Consider the following 11,299-nt stretch of genomic DNA (forward strand, 5'->3'; position numbering starts at 1 on the left):
TATTTTTTAATTATTAACTTTTTAACACACGTATTTCATCATTAGCATAATAACATGTGGTGTACTATCTCGTGTACCAGTCATATTGAAAAATCTCTCATCCAGCATTGTTTAGCAAATCGGAATGAAAGTGTAGGAAATGAAATTGCACAAATGCCAAGTCATTCCAGGATTTACCAAACCGCAGGGAATTAACATTCATGTGGGACCCACCCAAAATTCAGAATACAATTCCTTAAATTCCCGGAATTGGATTCTCGACTTGGAGGTGGGAATTGAGTTCTTGAAAATAGATTCATCAGGGATCCAAGTTTTCTACCAATACTATCCTCATGTTTTTTTGGTAAACCCAAATACCCCTCACAATTTCACCTATCCAGTTCCATGACTAGTCTATAGACCCATCTCTCTTCTCCCCAATCCCACCATTTTCTAATGGAGGAGTTTCGACTCCAGTGAAATAAGACCCCCTTCTCCGTGCCTCGTCGCCGCAGGCTAGCAGACTATCCGAAACCCATGCATGAACTCTCAAAGAAAGGGGAAAATGTGTGGCATGGCCAGTCATCTAAGAGCAGGGAGCTGGGTTTGGGATGTATGGGGAGAAGATGGCACTGCAGCTTTTTCTTTTTTGGGTTTTTTTTATGTTATTATATATTTTTAATAAATTTGTTAATTATTTATTTAGAATTTTAACGAAAAGCTTTCGGTACTATTCATTTTAAAGAAAAACCATATTTTTACACTAAAAAGTCAATCATAGTACTATTCACTTTACCATTTGTTTTGTCCTTATCGTTAAAACTCAAAGTTTTCAAGCCCTTTTTATTAGTTTTCCTTATTTATTTTGCTAAATAGTTATGTTTTCACGTAGCTAATTGGATTTTATCAAAATTGGAAAAGGATCCTTGCCAGATCCTTTTCCTAGGGATTCTATGATTGTAACCGTTTATTGTACATCATGCAGTCAGAAATCATTTCAAAATTTAAATTTTAAAATTAAATATAAATAGTATCTAACAAAAGCTGACCACAAGATGTACGATGAACGGTCATGATCACTAGATCCCTAGGATCCCCAGGAAAAGGATCTTGCGAGAATCCTTTTCCATCAAAAATAACCATTAACTAGCATATAAAAATATTATGTATAACAAGGGTAGTTTAGTAATCAAATAGGTTTCAATTCCGATTCATGTAAGTTAGTAAATAACTTTTATGTAATCAACGTCATTTTTACTCTGATTCTAGATAGTTTAGTAAACAACTTCAACATGAATTCAATTATGATTCCACCTCATTCCATCTCCTTCTCAATTCAATTCCTCCTACTGTAATTACAGATTGGTAAACGAGCCATCAGTCATCCTGTAGGAGGTTTTTTTTTTTTTTTTTTGTGAAAACCTCAACGGTATGAGGGTAATTTTATTAATAACAAAAAAAGAAGTTGCACCTAAACATGAGGAACATAAACATTACCCCTCATAAAACAGAGATAATAAAAACAATACACAAAAAAGAAGAGGGGACATAAACGTTACCTTTCTAGAAACGAAAATAAGAAAGATACAAAGAAAAAAGGGGGCATGAAACCTAACTCCTCTAAAACCAAACCTAAAGGTCTAAACCTGTAAAACAAGTTGAGCAACACCACAAAGTTAGGGAAAAAAAATAAGAAAGTGAGATAAAACTGGATGCCAAGATGTACATTAATTTGAGAAGCGGTAGCCAGACAAGCAAACATAGTTAAAAAACAATGCAACACGAGCCGCTGGCGGAGGAGGATCATGCCAAGTTAAAGCTGGAGAAGACAAGCCCATGTTAGCCTAATTGTCCGCAAAAAAATTTCATTCCCGATATACGTGAGATGTGCAAAAAGTCATTTACCAAATGCAATCCAAACAAATAGACCATTGCGTAAGGAAAGTCATTTATCTGTCCTGCAGGTTGTTGTATCATAAGCCAAATGAAAAAAAAAACAAATTGCGTACAATTAAGGATATGTAGCATAAGTTAACTCAAAAGCATAACTTGGGTGCAATTAGTGATGTATTCTTTTTTTTCTCTGTCATTGCGTGACTAGATATATCATAATCTTTCTCCTCACTTAACTTAGACAGTGATAAAACAAATAAAAAAGGGATACACAAGAAGTTGTCATAAGCCAATTGAAAAGTCTCATCTCTCTCTTTCAATCTCTCCGGTCACGTAACTAGATACACCATGCTCTTTCTATCTTTCTATTCAGGTGACCTAGACAGTGATAAAACAATTAACAATGGGATACTCAACAAGTTGATTGGTAGAATTAATCCCCCAATCAAAGAGGAATTGAAATACACAATAATGTCAGAATTTTATTCTCCTCTTAATGATTCTGCAGTTTTGCTTTTATTGGTTTAAAGGCTGGATTCTTATAAGGTCCATTGTCATAGCCATTTGACCTCCCTGGATCATATTGATAACATAGAACTTAAAAATGTCCATCACCCTCTAAATCTATTTATTTATCTAATTATATCTTGGCAGGTTTATAGATTGCTAAATTAATATATAATTAGTTTTAGCAGATAAAATGGGTCAGCCCTTTCTCATCCCAACTATGATTCATACACTGGTTATAAGAGAGGACAGAAAAAAGCAACAGACAAATAAGCCATGTGACGTAAATAAATAAGGTGGGGTTTGATCTATCTACCTCCAAGAGGCACTTCATATGTCACCTTAATGTACATTAAACTATTTGTGGAAATTATAGGTATATTGTGCCCTTTTAGACAAAATTGAGGGCCTCTCTCAGAAGCATCCTAACAACGCACCATTTGCAATGAGATTTGTGTAATAAGACTGCCAAACAATGGAAGTGTGTTCCTTTACAAAGAAAACGATATGGGATTTGTCACATCTGATTAAGATTTGGGAACAACGCACCATTTAAAATGAGATCTGTGTAATAAGACTGCCAAACAATGGAAGTATGTTCCTTTACAAAGAAAACGATATGGGATTTGTGACATTTGTCACATCTGATTAAGATTTGTGAAATAAGAGTCATTTGTTTCATCGTCAACGCGATTTAGACCGTGCTAGATTGCTCGTGATCGAATTTTTTCAGAAGTCAAGTATGAAGATTGATGATGATGGAGTATAAACTAATGTTGTTTACATCTTTGTCGTTTAAGTGTCACTCAAGTAACAACAGCAGCAAAAGCGACAACCCCATTTAATTTGTTTTTTAAGTGCAAATTGCAAAAGCACTTATCTGTCATCAGCTTCTGCAGAATTCATATATAAGCCTTTGGTCCACTACTGAAACCTCCTCTTAGACATGTGTTTATTGATTAATGAAAAAGCAGAATCAGATCATAGGCTAGAGGCCTAGTAAAGATTATATCTGCAGCCATGCAAACTTGAGTTCAATGAATTGGTGTGGTTACTTGTAACAAAAGTAAGGCCTCCAACTTTCTAAGTGCAAAATATAAATCATCTCACAATACAAATTTGGGCTTCGTCAGGTTGATTATAGTAGAATGCTTGCTTCTCTGTATCCAAGTTCGAATCTCAGTTCTTGTAGTTAGATGAATATTTAGTGAAGAATATCGTTTTATATATGAAAAATTCAAATCACAATAAATTTCTTGTTACAACCGATAATCAAAAAGTTTTGGAAGTCATAACAGATTTTTTTAGCTGAGTAAATGATAACAAATTGTTTGGTAAGCTTCTATGTGATACTATATATATATATATATATATATATATATATATATATATATCAAAGATATTTGCTACAATATTGTCCCCAGCTTCATCTGCAACAAACCCTTCACGTGGCATGGCTTAATTAGAGACAAGCAGCCAACTGGCCAGGAAACAGACATCGATCTTCCATAGATTCCCAAAGTAATATAACCATTAACCAATCTTTTCAGGCCCTTAAATTCCCAACAAGTACAAAGGGGAGAGTGTAAAATTCATAACTTGGTAAAATTAACTTTTGTTGATATCGATCTTTATACCGATGGCCAGATCGTGTCAACGTACAATTATGTTCTTGGTTTTGTTTGACATATTTTCTTTTTCTAATATAAGCGATACTGGGGAGTGGCCAGAGATTTGAATTTTGAACACAAAATCTCAAGCTTGAGTATAAACACTCCTAACCACTTGAGTTACATAAGTTTCTTGTGGTTTTGTTTAACATGTTAAACAATGTTTTCATTTTGCTAATGAGCAAATTCGCCCAATTTGTCAAAATTCAATTGCCTAACAAACAAAAGAAAGGTAATGGAAATGGTGGGCCCTTGGGCTGGTTTGGTATTGTTGTGCTTTGAAAAAAAAACTAATTCTGCTGTACTGTGAGAATAAGCTCATTTTTGTTGCTTCACGTTTTCAGCTTTTTTTTTTCACTCAAAACTGTGAAAATAAGTTGTTTTTAAGTATTTACCAAACGTCTTTTTAAGCTCAACCTGTGAAAATAAGTTGTTTTTAAGTATTTACCAAACATCTTTTTAAGCTCAACTTTTTTTTGATACCTACTTTTTATAAAAGTATCTCAGTACCAAATCAGTATTTGGCTTGCTTTTGAGTGGCAATGTAGGCTTGATATTTGGTAATAATTAAGCGCCTCTCTATTGGGCGCTGTACCCACCAAATTCCTAGGGCTACCAAGAATCCCTTCATCCCCTTCGTTCGACAAATTATGTAAAAAATTTACGGCCGGATATTAGGGCTCATATATCTAGTAAAATTTTGGAGTTTTTGAACTTTAATTCTTCAAGAAAATTAAAATTTAATAAAAATCTGGTGTTAGATTGAATATTGATTTTAGTCCTTTAATGTGTACTTAATTCAAATTCAAATTATATTTGTATTTTCATATTTAATAGATAAATTATTTAATGTTATTACATTAAATTTTAAATTTATTATTATACACGTATTAATTCATTAATTTTATTTAACTTTCTCTAATTAGTGTACCTAAACGTCTGTATCATAATATATTTTACTAAATTAGTATACCGAAATGCCTGTACCTAAATATATTGAATGAATTAGTGACACGTAAGAAAATATGTAAAAACATACCGAAAATTCCGTACCTAACTATATGATAATAAACTAATCTACCGAAATGTCGGTACCTAAATATATTATACTAAACTAGTGTACCGAAATGTCTGTACATAAATATAATATACTAACTAACACAACCCGACTCGGAATGTCCACTAGGACCCCAAATCGAGTTGTGTTGGCCGACACCAGGAATGTGACGAAGCCATAAAGTGTGATAGTGTATAAAATGTGAATAAATTTGAACCTAAAAGTGTCTAAATACCAGAGTGCGCTACGAGTGGGAGCGAACTCATTTCACACGCAATGTCAGAGCATAAGTAAAGTACAGTAGTGTGGGTAAGAATCATACCCTAAGTAAAGTACAGTAGTGTGGGTAAGAATCATACCCTTAAAAGTAGCCACCAGTACTAAGATTAGCCATATATCCTCGTCGATACGAACTCAGCAGTTAAAACCTGAAGGGGTACAAAACAGAAAATGTAAGCAGTAAAACCAAGCTTCTTAAAACTATTACCTTTCTAACAGTAATAACCCCTCACTGTAAATCCTTTATCGTTTTCTATAGGATAGTACTACATACATACATACATACATATATATATATATATATATATATATATATCCAACCATGCTCAAAAATGGTCAAAACCACGGGTATGCCATGTCTATAGACTCTACAATGCATTAACAAGTAGGCCAAATGAACTTAATCAATATAAAATGATACATCAGTTGGAATCACCTAACGTGACCTGTACGACTGTACTCATATCTCATCAATCAATGCTAGCATATAAGTTGAGAATCACCTCTAGTGACCTATACAACTTATTCATATCTCATCAATCATCCCTGCACAAGAGTCGGAACCACCTCTAGTGGTCTGTACGACAGGACTGGGTATAAATAAGTACGCTCAAGTGCTACGATCATGTGAAGACTGGGCGAATAATCGCTGGTCACCTACGAGTCAGAACCACCTATAGTGGTCTGTACGACAGGCCTGTGCACCTACCTTGAGTCCAAGGTGAGTGTAAGGTGCGAAAGGTGAACATCACGTGAAAGACTGTGCCCTGGCCACGGGCGGGAGCATTAACACCGGGGTGTAGGTATCCATATCTCTTCAATCAATACTAGCATACAAGTCGGGAGTCACCTATAGTGACATGTACGACTTAATCTATAGCTCATCAAACATCCCTGCACACAAGTCGGAACCACCTCTACTGGTCTGTACGACAGAACTAGGTGTAAATAAGTACGCTCAAGTGCTACAATCAAGTGAAGATTGGGCGAATAATCGAGGGTCAGCTACGAGTCGGAACCACCTATAGTGGTCTGTACGACAGACATGTGCACCTACCTTGAGTCCAAGGTGAGCGTAAGGTGCGAGAGGTGAATATCACGTGAAGGACTGTGCCCTGACCACGGGCGGGAGCACTAACACCGAGTTGTAGGTTTATGAGCTCTCAATGCATCTCAATATAACATGTACAACTCATGGGCAACCAGTACGACAATATCGAAGTTGCCTAACACATAAATGTAGTCATGCTATAGCTCCATCGATTCAACTAATACCATAAACTCACCTGAACTTACCTGGGTGTCCTACGTTTACCTTTGCACTTCAAAGCATTCCCAATAATTATGTGCAAGTAATATACATATGGATATACCATGATGCAATCTAATACTCAACCATGTCGTAGCATTTTCAATTATATACAATATGGTGTAAAATGTACAATTAATAACACCCTACTCCCAAACTACTTATTTTCAGGGATAATTATCCGTGACAAACCCAATTAACACTACTTACCAATATGCCTTTACCAATTTCCTAAATAAGGCTTTTGTCTCAAATATATTATGGCTGCATCTAACGTCTCGTTAGACTGCTTACGTACCCTAAACAGGGATCAAGCCATTCGTAGTTCATATTAGTACTTCAAGTATTCACAATAATTATATGAAGGTAATATACCTAATTAATTTAAAATTGTCAATGGAACTATCAATAATATGTACGATAAAAGGAAAAGATCCATTCACTTGGAGTCCACGCTATGATTCTCTAGCGCACACATTGAGGCGTCCCGAATAATTGGCGCCTGTGACTAATTATCGAATCACATCTCAGAATTCTTATCAATATAATACGTAATTCACGTAAAACACATCCTCAAGGACATTCTAAAATAGTTCGAGACTCATTGACCACAAGTCAACCGTCGATCAAAGATCAACGGTAGGGTCTACACCTTGTATAACTCAACCCGGAAGATCCGCATATTAGATTTCCAATCCACAACTCCCAAAGATTTACATTATACTTCTAGAATAACATATTAAAATTTCATTACGATCCAACGGTCGGATCTCCGTCAATTGCCCAAAACAAGTGACTGTGAACATTTATTTTACTAACTTACAAATCCAATTCGGGAAGATCTATACGTCGGATTCCTGATCCATAAATTCTTATGATCTTTAAATATTACATATTATAATGTATCCACTTTTGGGGACGATCCAACGGTCAAATCGTTGATTCATATTTTTATCAAGTAACGTATCGTAATGAATTTAGGTTCCAACAATCACCCTACGTCATTCAAATGTCAAAAATGAATTCCAGACATTCGACATAGCCTAAAAATAGTATTGACGGTCCACTGGCCACGCGCCGCCATACGCGCCACCGTGGGTGGCGGTCGGTCATCCCGACTCCTCGGAAAATTCAACTATTTCCAAAAATTCTCAAACTTCACATAAATGAAGATCTCAGTGAGTAGAGCAACTTTCATACTTGCCACGAAGTCCAAATGTGGACGGAAGATGGTCAATTTTGTTCACAAAGCCGGCGGGTGCCTAAAGCTTCCCGATGTCGATTCGTTTTCTACAGTGGTCCAATGGGGTCAAGGTTGGTTGGGTTTTTCTCCTGGGATGATGGGCTACAAAGCCCAAGTGGTGGTATCGGCCATCGCTTTGCTGATTTGCCAAAAAATTGAAAAGAGTGGCCGAAGCACTGTTGATTTTCGTCGACTTTTGTGGCCTCCAACCGCCATATACCATGGTTAATCAAGGTGGTTCTTGGGTGAGTTTTGTAGAGGGGAATGAGAGCTTCAAGATGGTGGTGGTGGCGTCGAAAAACTCCATCGGAGTTGGCCGGAATCGGCCTTGGAAAGTGGGTGGTCACACAGAGTTGGGCACGGGAAGCTTTCCTTTTTTTTTTTTTTTTTTTCTTTTCTGATTGGGTCTCACCCTCTCCCTCTAATTTTAATTGGTTCCTTGACCTTATACTTGATTGGTCCTTCCTATTTGTGCCTAAAATCTGATTGGCCACTTTCCCACAAGGTGAGAATTCAAATAATTTATAACTAAATTTTAAATAACCATTTTCAAACGTCCATAACTATACCGTTATAATCCAGACTCGCAAACGGCTTTCGCCTATGCGTTCACACCAACGAGTACTACGAGAATATGTTAAAAGAATAAGTCATACATCTCTCTAGACGATGGTCAACGTAAGTCAAAATCTTTGCCTCTAGAGCATTTTCGTAAATTCACGCTTTTAAAATAAAATAAAAACGTAAAATTTGGAACGGGTTGTCACACTAACCCAGTGTACCAAAATGTTCATACTTAAATATATTGTAATGAATTAGTGGCAGATAAGAAAATATGAAAATACCGAAAAAATCTCTACAAAAATATTTTCTTATATCAGATGCTTACCATAATGAGAATTAAAATTTATAATATTTTCATAAAATTTAAACTTTATAAAATTATAAATAAAAAAAGAGACATTGAATACATATGCTGACATTAAATAGAGTCTAGGGACTAAAATCAATTTTTAATCTTGTATAAGACATTTTTCTAAACTTCATCTTATTTAAGGATTAAAATCTAACTTTCTATAAAATTTTACTAAACGTTTTTTAAAGAAATTGTTTTGTAAAATAAAAATGGCAAACAAAAATTTTCATTTTTGAGTTGAGAATTAATGTGTTTGATAGAATTCGATATTTTTTTTCTATAAAAAAAAACATTGAATACGTGAGATCAGGTAGAAAGAAAACACTCCGGAGGCAAAGCAATCTCCTCGACGGAATCAAACTCATCTTACCATTCTGGAGTGTGACAAACCACCTCGATCTAGGAGGTTCGATATGAAGAGCTATGTTTGTCTTCATTTACACACAAATTATTTTGGTCATTCCAATCCCTTAGGTGTTGTCACGGATTGAAAATCCATAGTCCCACACTTATCCTTTTTCATACGAAAAAATCAAGAAAATTGAGTTTTATAACAAATTGTCTAAGATAAAATGAATAAAGTGATCTGCATTTTGTATAACTATTTAATATCTTTTGGCCTTATAGCTTAACTTCGATACATGACTTTTACGTGTGCATGACTATAAGTATAAACACTCTCAATTATAAGCTACAGGTCTATATAACTCACCTTTTCAGAGACATGAATTTGGTCACAAAATATAAACAATTTAAATATCTTGTACCGAAGCACATAATCTGGGCCTTAGCCGATAGGACCCCCAATGGTGAAACCCATCTATACATAGAATGTTGGTTTTGGTTTGCTTTTAAGCGGGCGTTGCACTCATCCTTCGGCCCTAGAAGTTGTAAAGTTACATAATGCTAAAGAGATTATATACCACAATGTATTTCCCCTCTAGTAAAGGCAGTCCTCACAAACATGGGTGGATTGATGTATGGACCATCCGAGAGTCCCAAGAATCGCATGTGAGGACTTATGAGAACCACTCAACAATGGTGGAAAAGAGGAGATCATAGTTGTGCAGATGTTGTACAACTACAACATAAGCTTTGAATAAAAAAAAATCTAATTTTAAACGAAGATGAGCACATAGAATACCAATAATCAAGTTGCGTCCCTAGCATTTTAATTGATAAAGAGATGGTGTATTACTTAACTATACTTTTTATAATATATTCATCATTATTTTTTTAAATTCACTATAAATTCAGACGCCTTTAAAAAATATTTCGTAAAGTACTACGAACTCATAATCATAGCTTTTATTGCTACCATCAAATTCATTAAAATACGAAAGCTATTTCTAATATTTTGTACGTGATACGTTAAATAAGTATAATTTTTCAGTACAAATAAGCACTTATCTATATGATTTAAAATAAATTGCCTAAAATCAGCCTCATATGCCTATGCCCTTACCTAGACTCTTCTAAGCGCATAGGCTATACCCTACCCAACTAGCACCTAGTGTACCATGTAGGACCATCTAATGTTAAAGCCATGAATCCGCCTCACAAATACGAATTTCAAGAAGTGGTACATTATAAAAGTCTTTAAAACATGTTCTTAGCAATTTTAAAGACAAAATAAGATAAACTTTAGACTTCTTGTCACATCCTGGCCCGGGGCGGATCATTTCCCGGGCCCACTCCACCACCGTAGCACGATATTGTCCGCTTTGAGCTTACCATTCCTTCACGGTTTTGTTTTTGGAAACTCACGAGCAACTTCTCAGTGGGTCACCCATCATGGGATTGCTCTAGCCCCCTTCTCGCTTAACTTCGGAGTTCCTATGGAATTCGAAGCCAGTGAGCTCCCAAAAGACCTCGTGCTAGGTAGGAATGAGAATATACATATAAGGATCACTCCCCTGGGTGATGTGGAATGTCACAATCCACCCCTCTTAGGGGCCCGACGTCCTCGTCGACACACACGCGGCCAGGGTTAGGCTCTGATACCAAATTGTCACATCTCGGCCCGGGGCGAATCACTTCCTGGGCCCGCTCCACCACCGTAGCACAATATTATCCGCTTTGGGCTTACCATTCCCTCACAGTTTTGTTTTTGGGAACTCACGAGCAACTTCCCAGTGGATTACCCATCATGGGATTGCTCTAACCCCCTTCTCGCTTAACTTCGAAGTTCCTACGAAACTCGAAACCAGTTAGCTCCCAAAAAGCCTCATGCTAGGTAGAGATGGGCGATATACATATAAGGATCACTCTCCTGGGCGATGTGGGATGTCACACTTCTTAAACAAGATTGTAGTTTCGTAAAGTTGATCACAATGCATTTTATTTTTTATGTCATTTGTTATATCATTTGGCAAGAGTGGAGCTTTGGAGAAAAAGTTGGGAGAGAAAGATAGTTATATGATATGTGCCTTATTTTTTGCTCCAC

Source organism: Pyrus communis, chromosome 9 (assembly GCF_963583255.1).
Source record: "Pyrus communis chromosome 9, drPyrComm1.1, whole genome shotgun sequence".
NCBI classification, from domain to species: domain Eukaryota; kingdom Viridiplantae; phylum Streptophyta; class Magnoliopsida; order Rosales; family Rosaceae; genus Pyrus; species Pyrus communis.